General features: G+C 38.2%; 1 protein-coding gene across 6 annotated transcripts in view; it reads left to right on the top strand.

Moving 5' to 3' along the window:
• EDA (ectodysplasin A) overlaps positions 1–12,227 on the top strand; it is a 345,587-nt gene that overhangs the window by 46,090 nt on the left and 287,270 nt on the right. The window lies entirely within an intron of this gene.

Consider the following 12,227-nt stretch of genomic DNA (forward strand, 5'->3'; position numbering starts at 1 on the left):
ACCCAGGTGCCCCGCCATCTGACTTTTTCCATCTTGCTGCAGTGGAGTGTTGTAAGGTTGTGGCACTGTTACGAGTGGGACAATGGATTAGAGGAAAGGCAGGACAAACAAACTTCTCAATCAGCATTTTTTAAAGCATTGCCCTGGAAGATCACACAGTAGTAGAACTGAAGAGAATTTGAAGAGGCTGTCTTGTCCAGGACCTCTACCTTCAAGGAGGTGAATTCTAAAGCATTTGTGACAAATGGTCACTCAATAATATCCAATGTAAATAGGATGAAAAAGCATAAAGAATGCATAGAAAAGTGCAAAAAATAGGTATGCCAAGTAGTCTACAGTTGTACTTCAATACAGAGAAGAGATGAATTAGGAAATGACTATCTAAGGTGCAGCTTTATATATAGAACCCTGTTTTCTCATTGCTTCTCATTAACACATGGGAGGTTTCATTCCTTGGAGAACTGAGCACTTTTTCTGTGTTAGAGTCAAAGAAATTAGAGAGCAAAGACAGACTCAAGTTGCTTCTAGGATCTGGGCTAAGGGAGTGATCAGCTGCCTTGGGAAAGACTCATTAGATACATGAGTTACACTGCTTGGGGCTGCTTAATTAATAAGATTGAATTCTCTAACTGACCCTTGGATATAAAATCTGAGGACTAGTTTAAAAAGATATATGCAGCCCTATGTTTATTGCAGCATTATTTACAATAGCCAAGATATAGAAGCAACCCAAATGTCCATTGAAAGATGAATGGATGAAGAAGATGTGGTATATATACATATATACAATGGAATATTACTCAGCCGTAAAAAAGTTGAGATCCTGCCATTTGTGACAACAGGGATGGACCTACAAGGTATTATGCTAAGTGGAATAAGTCAGACAGACATAGACTAATATCATGTGACTTCACTTATATGTGGAATCTAAAAAACAAACGAATAAACAAAAAACAGACATAAATACAGAGAACAAACTGATGGTTGCCAGAGGGGAGGACAGTGGGGGGATGGGCAAAATAGATGAAGAGGAGGAAGAGATACAGGCTTCCAGTTATAGAATAAATGAGTCACAGGAATAAAAGGTACAGCATAGGGAATATAGTAAAAAAAAAATGTCTGAAGACTGAGGTTGGAACATAGTGTTGTAAAAAGACTTTGCATTCAGGGTGCTTGGGTGGCTCAGTCAGTTAAGTGTCTGCCTTTGGCTCAGGTCATGTTCTCAGGGTCCTGGGATCAAGTACCACATCGGGCTCCCAGCTCAGTGGGGAGTCTGCTTCTCCCTCTCCCTTTGCCTCTTCTGCCTGCACGTGCTCTCTCTTGCTCTTTCTCTCTCCCGGTCTCTCTCTCTCTCTCTCTCTCAAATAAATAAAATCTTTAAAAAAGAAGACTTTGCATTCTAAGTGGAGGATTGTGGAGAGGTAGTCCACATGGCATTTAGATACATGGACTTGGCAGCCTGAAGTCAGGATTTGAATCTAAGCTCTGCCATTTACTACTAATTTCCTACTAGCCTTCTCCATTTCTTCATCTATAAAATAAAAATAATAAAATATCTACTCTAAAGTTGTTATGAAAATCAAAGAGGAAATGCATATGAACCTTAGAGTATAGTGCTTGGTATGTAATAAGTGCTCACTAAATGTTAGCTAGTCATAGTAGTAACAGCAGCAGTTGGAGTATTTTAATTATTGTGCTGTACTGAAGAAGCAAAGAGGAAAAATCTTGGTCAGTCTTAAGTAAATGAAATTCTTAGTTATTTCATAATGGTAGTGCTGGTGATGGTGGCAAAGAAAAAGTACACTATTACACCAATAATGTAAATGCCTAGAGAACCTTCTCATGAGTACCTGGATTCTATCACATTTCCAATGTTAGACAACATTTGCCCATTACATGTGGGTTACAGCTATTACATGGGATGTGCCATAAAAAAAAAAAAAATCCACTGTCTTAATACTTTAGGCTCTGCCTCTCCTTTCAAAAATCAATACAAACCAAAAAAATAACTGGAAACTATTTTACATTCTCTTTCTTAACCTAAATACTGTAATCCCCCTCCAAATTGACACTTCGCCAATGAATTAAACAAAAAAGGGGGAAAAGACTAAAAGAAACAGTCATGTTGTACCAGAAACAGCCAGTGTTTTCATCTGATGGGTCTGTGACTTAAAAGCAAGAGAAGTTCATGAATAGTTCAGTATTTGGAATCTGACTGCTAGACTGGGAAAACTCATGTAACAGGTTTTACACCCCTCCCACTCCCCCACACCCCCATACCCCCATCTCACCCCGTTAGAGTCATTTTAAAAACAACTTCCTGATAATCATTTACAGTTGAGTTAGCTATTTTCCTGTTTGTAGTACGCATTTTTATTCAGCCTGGCTCATTTGAAATTGGTTTTCAGTAATGCATTTGGGGCTTGATAACTGCATAAATGGTTTTCTCAAACAGCATTGTGATGATGCCAAGTGCTCCGTGTGCTTTTTATGGCTTCACCACAATTTTACATTTGAACCTGAATGTGCTGAACCAAGCTTTCTCTGGGCTAGTCTAAGCAACAACTACTAGACACTGTACAATAGGAGGTAAGAGTATAGGCTGAAGAGTCACAGACCTGCTTTTTTGTTGTTTATTTTTTTACTGTGGTAAAATATACATAACATAAAATTTATCATTTTAACCATTTTTAGGTATATAATTCAATGGCATTAAATACATTTCACAATGTTGTACAACCATTAACCACTATCCCCTTCCAGAATGTTTTCATCTTTCCAAATTGAAACTCTGTGCCCATTAAACAATAAGACCCCATTTTCCGTTGCCCCCAGCCCCCGGCAACCACCATTATACTTTCTGTTTCTATGAGTTTGACTATATTAGATAACCATTTTAGTAGAATCATACAGTGCTTATCCTTTTGTGACTGCTTATTTCACTTAGCATATTGTCCTCAAGGTTCATCCATGTTGTAACTTGCATCAAAATTTCATTCCTCTGTAAGGCTGAATAATATTCCATTACATTTTGACTGTTGTCAAAAATTAATTGACTGTGTGGAGTGCCTGGGTGACTCAGTCGGTTAAGTGACCAACTTGTGATTTCGGCTCAGGTCATAATTTCCTGGGTCGTGGGATCGGGCCCCACATCAGCCCCATTTCAGGCTCCATGCTCAGTGGGGAGTCTGCTTGAGAGTCTCTCCCTCTGCCCCACCCCCCACTCGCTCCTATGCTTGCTCTCTCTCTCTCTCTCTAAAATAAATCTAAAAAAATAACTATGTGAGGATTTATTTTGGGGCTTTCTGTTTTATTCACAGAATAAAACCTTGGCTTTGTTACTTACAGGGTGATGATCTAGGGGTTACTCGACCTCTCTGATATCTCCCTGTGGTAGAAAGTAAACTCCATGAGGGCAGAAATTTTTTTCCCAACTTTTTAAACTCCAGCTAGTTAACATACAGTGCAATATTAGTTTCAGGTGTAGAATTTAGTGATTCATCACATATACAACACCCGCTGCTCATCATAAGTGCCCTCCTTAATATCCATCACCTGTTTAACCCACTCCCCCACCTCCCCTCCAGTAACCATCAGTTTGTTCTCTATGGTTAAGAGTCTGTGTCTTGGTTTTCCTCTCTTTCCCCCCCCCATGTTCATTTGTTTTGTTTCTTAAATTCCACAAATGAGTGAAATCATATGGTATTTGTCTTTCTCTGACTTATTTAGCTTAGCATAGTACTATCTAGCTCTATCCACATCATTGCAAATGGCAAGATTTCATCCTTTTTTGTGGCTGAGTAATATTCCATTGTGTGTGTGTGTATGTGTTGTGTGTGTGTAATATTCCATTGTGTATATATATATATGAATGGACATTTGGGCTCTTTCCATAATTTGGCTTTTGTTGATAATGCTGCTACATACATCGGGGTGTATGTATCCCTTCAAATGTGTATTTTGTATCCTTTAAGTAAATACCTAGTAGTGCAATTGCGGATCATAGGGTAGTTCTATTTTTAACTTTTTGAGGAATCTCCATGCCGTTTTTCAAAGTGGCTGCACCAGTTTTCATTCCCACCAAAAGCATAAGAGCGTCCCCTTTTCTCCTCATCCTTGCTAACATCTGTTGTTCTTGTGTTGTTAATTTTAGCCATTCTGACAGGTGTGAGGTGATAACTCATTGTAGTTCTGATTTGTATTTTCCTGATGATGAGTGATATTGAGCACTTTTTCATGTGTCATCCATCTGGATGTCTTGTTTTTTTTAAGATTTTATTTTTAAGTAATCTCTACACCCAACATGGGGCTTAAAATCACAACCCCGAGATCAAGAGTTGTATGCTCTAATGACAGCCAGCCAGGCGCCCCAGCCATCTGTATGTCTTCTTTGGAAAAATGTCTATTCATGTCTTCTGCCCATTTTTTAACTGGATTATTTGGATTTTGGGTGTTGAATTTTATAAGTTCTTTATATATCTTGGATACAAAGAGGGTAGAAATTTTTATCTCTTTTGTTTACTATTATTAGTATTTAGAATAATCAATTAATTACAAACAAAAATTTTGTTGTTAAATGAATGAACAATAACCTCCCTCAGAAGGCTGTTGTAATGGATGGAACTAGAGGGTATTATACTAAGTGAAATAAGTCAATCAGAGAAAGACAATTGTCATATGATTTCATTCATATGTGGAATTAAAAAAACAAAACAAGGTACCATAGGAAAAGGGAAGAATAAAACAAGATGAAATCAGAGAGGTACACAAACCATAAGAAACCCTTAACTATAGGAAACAGGGTTGCTGGAGGGAAGTAGGGTGGGGGATGGGGTAATTGGGTGATGGGCATTAAGGAGGGCACGTGTAATGAGTACTGGGTGTTATATGCAACTGATGAATGAACTGAATTCTACCTCTGAAACTAATGATACACCATATGTTAATTGAACTTAAAATTAATTTTTAAAAAAGAAGGCTGTTGTAAGAATTAAATGAAATAATGTATGTAAAACATTCAGCATACTTCCTGACAAAAAGTGTGTAAGAAATGATAGTTATCTAAAATATTCATATCAATTATATAAGTCCTGTGGATTAAATGACTAATAGTAAACAGATCTATAATTTGGTGGGTTTCTCTTCAGATATAAGGCACAGGTTGGTCTGGGTGTGGAGTTACTTTGACTTGAGTGGCCCTCAGTTGGTAGGCACGCGAGAACTCACCACAACCATCTCTCCCTTCTAAATTGCTGATACTGACTCCCTTATTTCTGGTACTAGAGACAAAGGCTAGATGAACACTGCTTCTCGGATGCCAAAAGAGAAAATGAGGACTTTATGGTAAAGTGCAGGGATGAAAACCAGCAGCTCTTTAGGTCTGAAAGGACCAAAGTTAGTATCACCATCATTCTGTAATCATTTTGCACTAACACCAGTCCTGGCAGGGGGATTAGAGGGATTTGGATCATTAAGGGTCTACTGTGTGCTACGTGCCAACCACTGGATTAAGAGATTTATAGTTATTCTAATGTATTCTCCACAATTTTTCTGCAAATTAGTTATTATCCCTATTTTCCAGATGAGGAAGCAAGCTCTGAGAGATTAAGTAATGGTAAATAGCAGAACTGGGGTTTAAACCCACATCTATTTTGACTCCAAGGCCTCTGATCTGAAGCAACGTAGATTTTGTTTAGTTTCATTTTCAAATTCCAGCCCTTCTGGTAAGGGTGGGAACAGCTAATACAAATTTTTGGACTCATGTAATGTATTATTTCGTTGTTGTTTTTCTGATACATAACCTCTTTAGCTTTTGGATTATCCCCATGTCCTGGTCTGTTGTTTTAACTGGAAAGTTGGAGGTTGCAAAGCTAACAAATAGTTTTTCTGAGAAATGTAAAATTTTCTAGATTATAAGCCTATGCATTTAAAAATTTTAATTTGTGGTGGTATATCATAAATAATTATAAATAATTTTATGAATAATCATAATTATAATTGTCATGTCATCCTGGTCCTAAGTCTTGGACCAGTTTGTTTCACTCTGCTTCCGAGCCAGACCAATCATTTTTATAAACTTATACTATTGTTTACAAGGTAATAAGGGCAGAAACTGTGGATGGTTCATCAGAAAGTCATTACCTTTGCCATAAGTTGACAGGAAGGGATAAGTTTCTGGGCAATTAGTGCCATCTTCATAGGAGAGGCTTGGATGTATGCATGTGTATATATAATGTTATCACAGGAGTTATGCCAGGACTTCAATGAGTGCCATCCATCTGGACTGTAAGAAGGACAAGAGCTCAGACTTCAGAGCTGAACTTCATGGCTTTGAATCCTTGTTCTGACACTAGCCTTGAGACCTTGAACAGTTACTTAAGGAAACTGAGACTCAAAGTTTATGTGAAAAGTGGGAATAATAACAGGCTGTCTACCCCATAGGGTAGTTATCAGAATAAAATAATCCAGTTGACCCTTGAACAACATGGGTTTGAACTGCAATGGTCCACTTATATGTGGGTTTTTTTTTTAATAAATACAGTACAGCACTGTAAAGGTAGTTTCTCTTCCTTATGATTTTCTTAAAAACATTTTCTTTTCTCTAGCTTACTTTATTGTAAGAATACAGTATATGATACATATAACATACAAAATATGTGTTAATGAATTCTTTATATTATCAGTAAGGCTTCCAGTCAATGGTCGAGTGTTAATATTTAAGTTTTAGTGGAGCCAAAAGTTATACATAGATTATCAATTGTGTGAGGTGTTGGTGCCCTTAACTCCCACATAGTTCAGGGGTCAACTGTGCATGCAAAGCACTTAGAAAATTTCCTGGCTCACACTAAGTATTCAATAAGTGTTAGCTGTTATGGTTGTTATTGTTGATTACTATTATTATTGGTGGTGGTAGTAGTAGTAGTAGTAGTAGTAATATAGATCTGTCACAGACTGATAATGGTTGAGGAAATAATACCATATAGCCACAAAATTTTAGCTTTTGAGGCTGGAAGGCTTAGGTTTGATTACTGCTTTTACTTAGAACTTTTCTATTCTTTAATTTGTAAATGAATAAAATCATACTATTAATGTTTATGTTACAGTATTGTGAAGACCAAATTGAAATTATATATATAAATGTACTTGGTAAGGGAAATACTATATGTTATAAGTATATTTTACTATTAACTAGTTTTCTTATAAAGAACCCAAGAGCACTGGGAATGATATTTAAAATAACAAAGCATTGATGCTGCTGCAATTAATACCATATAAAAGATAAAGCAAGCATACAAAACATTGAGTTATTATTATTATACTATTTGTTGAGTATTTTCTTTGTACTAAGTACTATGATATACACTTTATAAATCTTCATGTATTCCTTGCAACAGTTCTGTCAACAGGACGGTGAGGAAAGAGCATCTCAGGGAATGAGAACAACATGTGTGAAGGCCCTGGTGCAGGAGATGGCACATTTAAGTAGAATTGCAGATGAAATACTGAGTGCTCAGTTAAATTTGCATAATTTTTAAGTGGAATTATGTCTCATATAATATTTGGGACATGCTTCTATTAAAAATACTTGTTTATGGGAAGTTCAGATTTAGCTGAGCATTCTATATTTGCTAAATCTGGTAACCCTAATTTAAGAGACTGAAAGATCAGAATGGCTGGATTAGAGAAGGTAGGCAGACAGGAGACCATGCAGCCTTGAGGAGGATTTTGGTCTTCATTTTAAGGTAGAACAGGAACTTGATCAAATTTGAGTTTTTGAAATCATACTGTAGCTGCAGTGTGAAGACCTCGCAGAAGAAGGAACTGAAGTTAAGAGAGGTTAACTTGCCTATGACCACAAAACCACTGACATAGCCAAGACTGGAATCTAGTCCCAATTCCAAAGCCTCTTCTTGTAACTGAAATTGGAAGATGATAATGGGATGTGAAAAGATATTAAAGAAAATACTCTAAAAGATGGAGTAGAAGTTGGACATATATAGAATTATTGAAGATAGTTTGATATTGTGATTTATAATAAGAAATATATATTTGGTCTCCATCCCAGTTCCTAGCACAAAGCTCCTAAAACCTTTGGAATTTCCTAAATGTTGAGAGCCATCCAAATGTCTTTTGTTATGTTAATGAGGTGACTTTTGCAAATCCCCTAGGTAACCTAAGGATGGAGGACGATTGCCAGTGGAACCAACCAAGGGATTGGGGGATTGGAACTTGCAGTCCCACCCCCAGACCTCCTGGGAGGGGAGAGGGTCTGGAGATTGAGTTCAGTTACCAGTGGTCAGTGATTTAATCAATCATGTCTAGGTAATAACACCTCCATAAAACCCCAAAAGGATGGGGTTCAGAGAGCTTTGGGGTTGGTAAACCCATGGATATTCTGGGAGAGTAACTCAGAGGGCATGGAAACTCTATACCCTCTGCATCTCTTCTATCTGGCTGTTCCTGAGTTATATCCTTTTATTAAAAAAACCAAAACGGTAATCTGCTAAGAAAAATGTTTCTCAGTTTTGTGAGCCACTATAGGAAATTAATCAAACCCAAGGAGGAGGTCTTTGGAATCTCTAGTTTATAGCTGGTAGGTCAGAAACACTGGTGACAGCCTGGATTTGCAATTGGCTTCTGAAGTGGGGGGACTGTCTTATAGGATTGAACGCTAACCCATGGGGTCTGATTCTTCCTCTAGGTAGATAGTGTCAGAGTTGGGTTAACCCAACTCTAGAACATCCAGCTCTTATCAAAAAACTGCTTGGTATGGGGAAAGAACGTGCATACTGGAAATGGTTTCAGAATTGTAGATCCTGTAGATACCCTTAATAAATGTCTTTCTCCTTCTAGAATAATGCCTAGTACATAGTAGGCTCTTAACAAATGACAAGCTATTGGGGGTATAGCTCAGGGGTAGAGCATTTGACTGCAAATGACAAGCTATTACTTTTATGTATAAAATACATCAAAACACATAACAATACAAAGAGCTAGTTAAATTTTGAACTCTTATGAAATAGAATATTAGATGATGCATATGATAGTTCCTGAAACAGTTTCAGTGAATTTTGAGTGCATATAAATGTGAAGCTTGGTAAATTATAGCCTGGTCTATTTAGTTCAATTGTCAGGGTCAGTAGGAAAATGGTAACTCTATTAACTTGTATAAACAATGCAATTGTGGTGTCTATCTAGGAACTAGATATTGGGAACCTACTCATTGACAGATTTAAGGGGTAGGGCTATTATTTCTTCACTTTTATTAGCTTATAGCAAGCTCCCCAGTAGATTCATATTACATGCTACAAAATAAGCAAAGTGAATACCCAAACATATTTCCTTTGTTTCCTTGTAATATGTGAAGTATAGTCTTTTTTTTTTTTTTTTTTTTTGAGGGTGAGGAAAGAGGTAGTACTTAGAGAAATTCTTCAAGCCAAAGAACTGGAGTTGAGGTTACCACATCTTGATGGGAAATGTAACTCAATGAGTTTATTATAGTTTTTGTGTTCATACAACAAAGAACATTACTGTTTGGTAAGGTAGAATAAAACAAGAGCATTTTTTTTTTTTTAAACAAGAGTATTGGTTTTGGTGTTAGATGACTTTAGTTCTACTACTTACTGTGTGACTCTCTACCTATGATATGGGATAATAATGATGAGGAAACAGAAGGCTAGCTGAAGACAAAGCATAAGCTGATACCCTGCAACCTTCCCCCGCCACCAACTCCTGGGTGGGATATGTGTGATTCTTCCAGGAAGCTCCCAACTGTCTTAATGTTAATGCTTTACTAGAGAGAACCTGACAAGGGCAAGGCCTCAGGTATTTTTTTTTTTTAAGATTTTATTTATTTATTTGAGACAGAGAGAATGAGAGAGAGAGAGCACATGAGAGGGGGGAGGGTCAGAGGGAGAAGCAGGCTCCCTGCCGAGCAGGGAGCCCGATGCAGGACTCGATCCAGGGACTCTAGGATCATGACCTGAGCCGAAAGCAGTCGCTTAACCAACTGAGCCACCCAGGCGCCCCAGGCCTCAGGTATTTTTGTAGGTCCGCTTTAGCACATGAAAATCCTTTTGAAACCTTTCTTTTCCTTACCTCCCCCAACTCCCAAGTATATAGTCAGCCAGCCCTCACAACCCCTGTGCCGCAGCTCTTTCTGCCCACGGGTCCTGTCCCTGTGCTTTAATAAACCACCATTTTGCACCAAAGATGTCTCAAGAATTCTTTCTTGGTCATCAGCTCCGGACCCTACCCCACCGAACCTCAACTATATTCCAAAACCCCATCAATAACATCTTGCTTATATCATAGGATATTGGGAAAATCAAAAGGAAATGATAGATGTTTGTTCATATATTCCTTTCAAGGATATTATTTCGTTTATGTAAAGTATTATGTATTAGATGCATTTGGCAGTAAACAAAACAGATAGTGTCCTAGCCCTGACGTAAGTTATGTCTAATGACAGACATACCCAATATATAAGTAAATATGTGTTTACAGAGGGCTCTGGAGTGTGCTGTGAGAGAATAACAAGGGAGAGCTTGCTTTAATTAGAATGAACAGAGAAGGCCTGGCTAAGGAGAGAGCACTGATACTGAGACATTATGAGAAGAGGATGGGGGGGTGGTGTGTCCCATATCAAGTAATGAGAAAGCTTGTGTGGAGATTGTGAAGCAAGGAAGATCTTGGAATGCTGAGAGAACTGAAAAAAGAGCGGTGTGACTGGGAAATAGTGAGTTAGGTAGAAAGTTATGCAAGATGAGGTTGTAAAGTCAAGAGGATCCGTATCTTCCTAGCAATAGTTAGCAGCAGAGTTTGGATTCTATTCTAACTGTAAAGTCCTGAAATAGGAAAGAGTTTGGCATGTTCGAAGTACAAGAGGATGCCAGTGTGATTAGAGCCTAGTGTGAGTGGGAGTTTGGTGGGGACAAGGAGTTTGGATTTTTTATGCAAATGCCTGAGGATAAGCTATAGAGGAGAGATTGATGATGCACGAAAACCAAAGAGGCAAAGTCTTGGAAAGGTGGTACAGGTGATGGTTTCTGAATGTTGGTGAGGTCCAGAACTGACGGCCAAGAAAGAATTCGTGAGCTGTCTTTGGGGCAAAAAGGTGCTTTTATTAAAGCATGGAGACAGGACCCGTGGGCAGAAAGAGCTGCTGCACTGGAGTTGTGAGGAATGGCTGATTGTATACTTGGGAGTTGGGGGAGGTAAGGAAAAAGGGAGGTGTCCAAAAGGGCTTTCATATGCTAAAGAAGACCCTAGGGATAGTGGAGGCCTTGCTATTATCAGGCTATTGCTATTATCAAGCATTAACATTAAGATAGTTGGAAGTTTCCTTCTGGAAGTTAGGTTGTTGATAAGAATGTTTTTTTCTTGTAAATCACTAAGACATTTGTAAACTGAGGGAGACTCAAGTCCTGCAGGACTGTAACCTCTAGAAGTTAACCATTTGTTTTTCCTTCCTTTAGCTTTAGGGCAGCCAGGAGTGCCTGAGAATGTTACATATTCCACCTGGGACTGGGGTAGGGGTTGCAGGGGTGTCAGCTTGTGCTTTGTCCTCAGCTCATCACAGGGAGAGAAATGGGATACATAGTACAAGCGGAAGGTTTGACCTTTGAGAGGGAGAAGAGAAGTTCATCTACTGTAATAGAAAAGGAGAAAATGTGTGTGGATGGAGATCAGATGACAGATTTGGGGGTGAGAAGAAGGGAGTGCCCACTTCTGATGGTACCCTTCTCAATGAAGTTTGGGGCAAGATCATCAGGGTAGAGGGCAGAGGAGAGTGAGGGAGAGGTTTGAGAAGAGAAAAAAACTAATAGTCTTGAAACAAAAAGTTAATAGAGAAAAGGAGTAGATTTCAAACAGGCAGCATTTAGTACTTGTTTGATGTCTGTGATCATGAATTTAAGTGCAACCTCTGAGCAAGACTGTGGGATTTTCTCTAGGAACATTCAGCTGTTCAGATGCAAATTCAGAGCAAGTAAATGGTTGGATTTATCCAGGATCAAGGATTTGCCAAACTAGTTTACTGACAGAGAGAGTGGCAAGGACATTGAGGAAGTGGTAATAATGGTAGGCCATTGAATATGCTAGATAAGGAGGGAGAAGACAGGAAGAAGTGAGAAACTGGCATGCTCAATATATTGTAATCTTAATGAAGTCTATTCATTCATCAAAGAATTTGAAGTGTTAATATATACAGTAAAAATATAAAAATG

This window comes from Mirounga angustirostris, unplaced genomic scaffold, assembly GCF_029215605.1.
Source record: "Mirounga angustirostris isolate CCGP_5_RB_7025 unplaced genomic scaffold, mMirAng1.0.hap1 SCAF_11, whole genome shotgun sequence".
Taxonomy (NCBI): Eukaryota; Metazoa; Chordata; class Mammalia; order Carnivora; family Phocidae; genus Mirounga; species Mirounga angustirostris.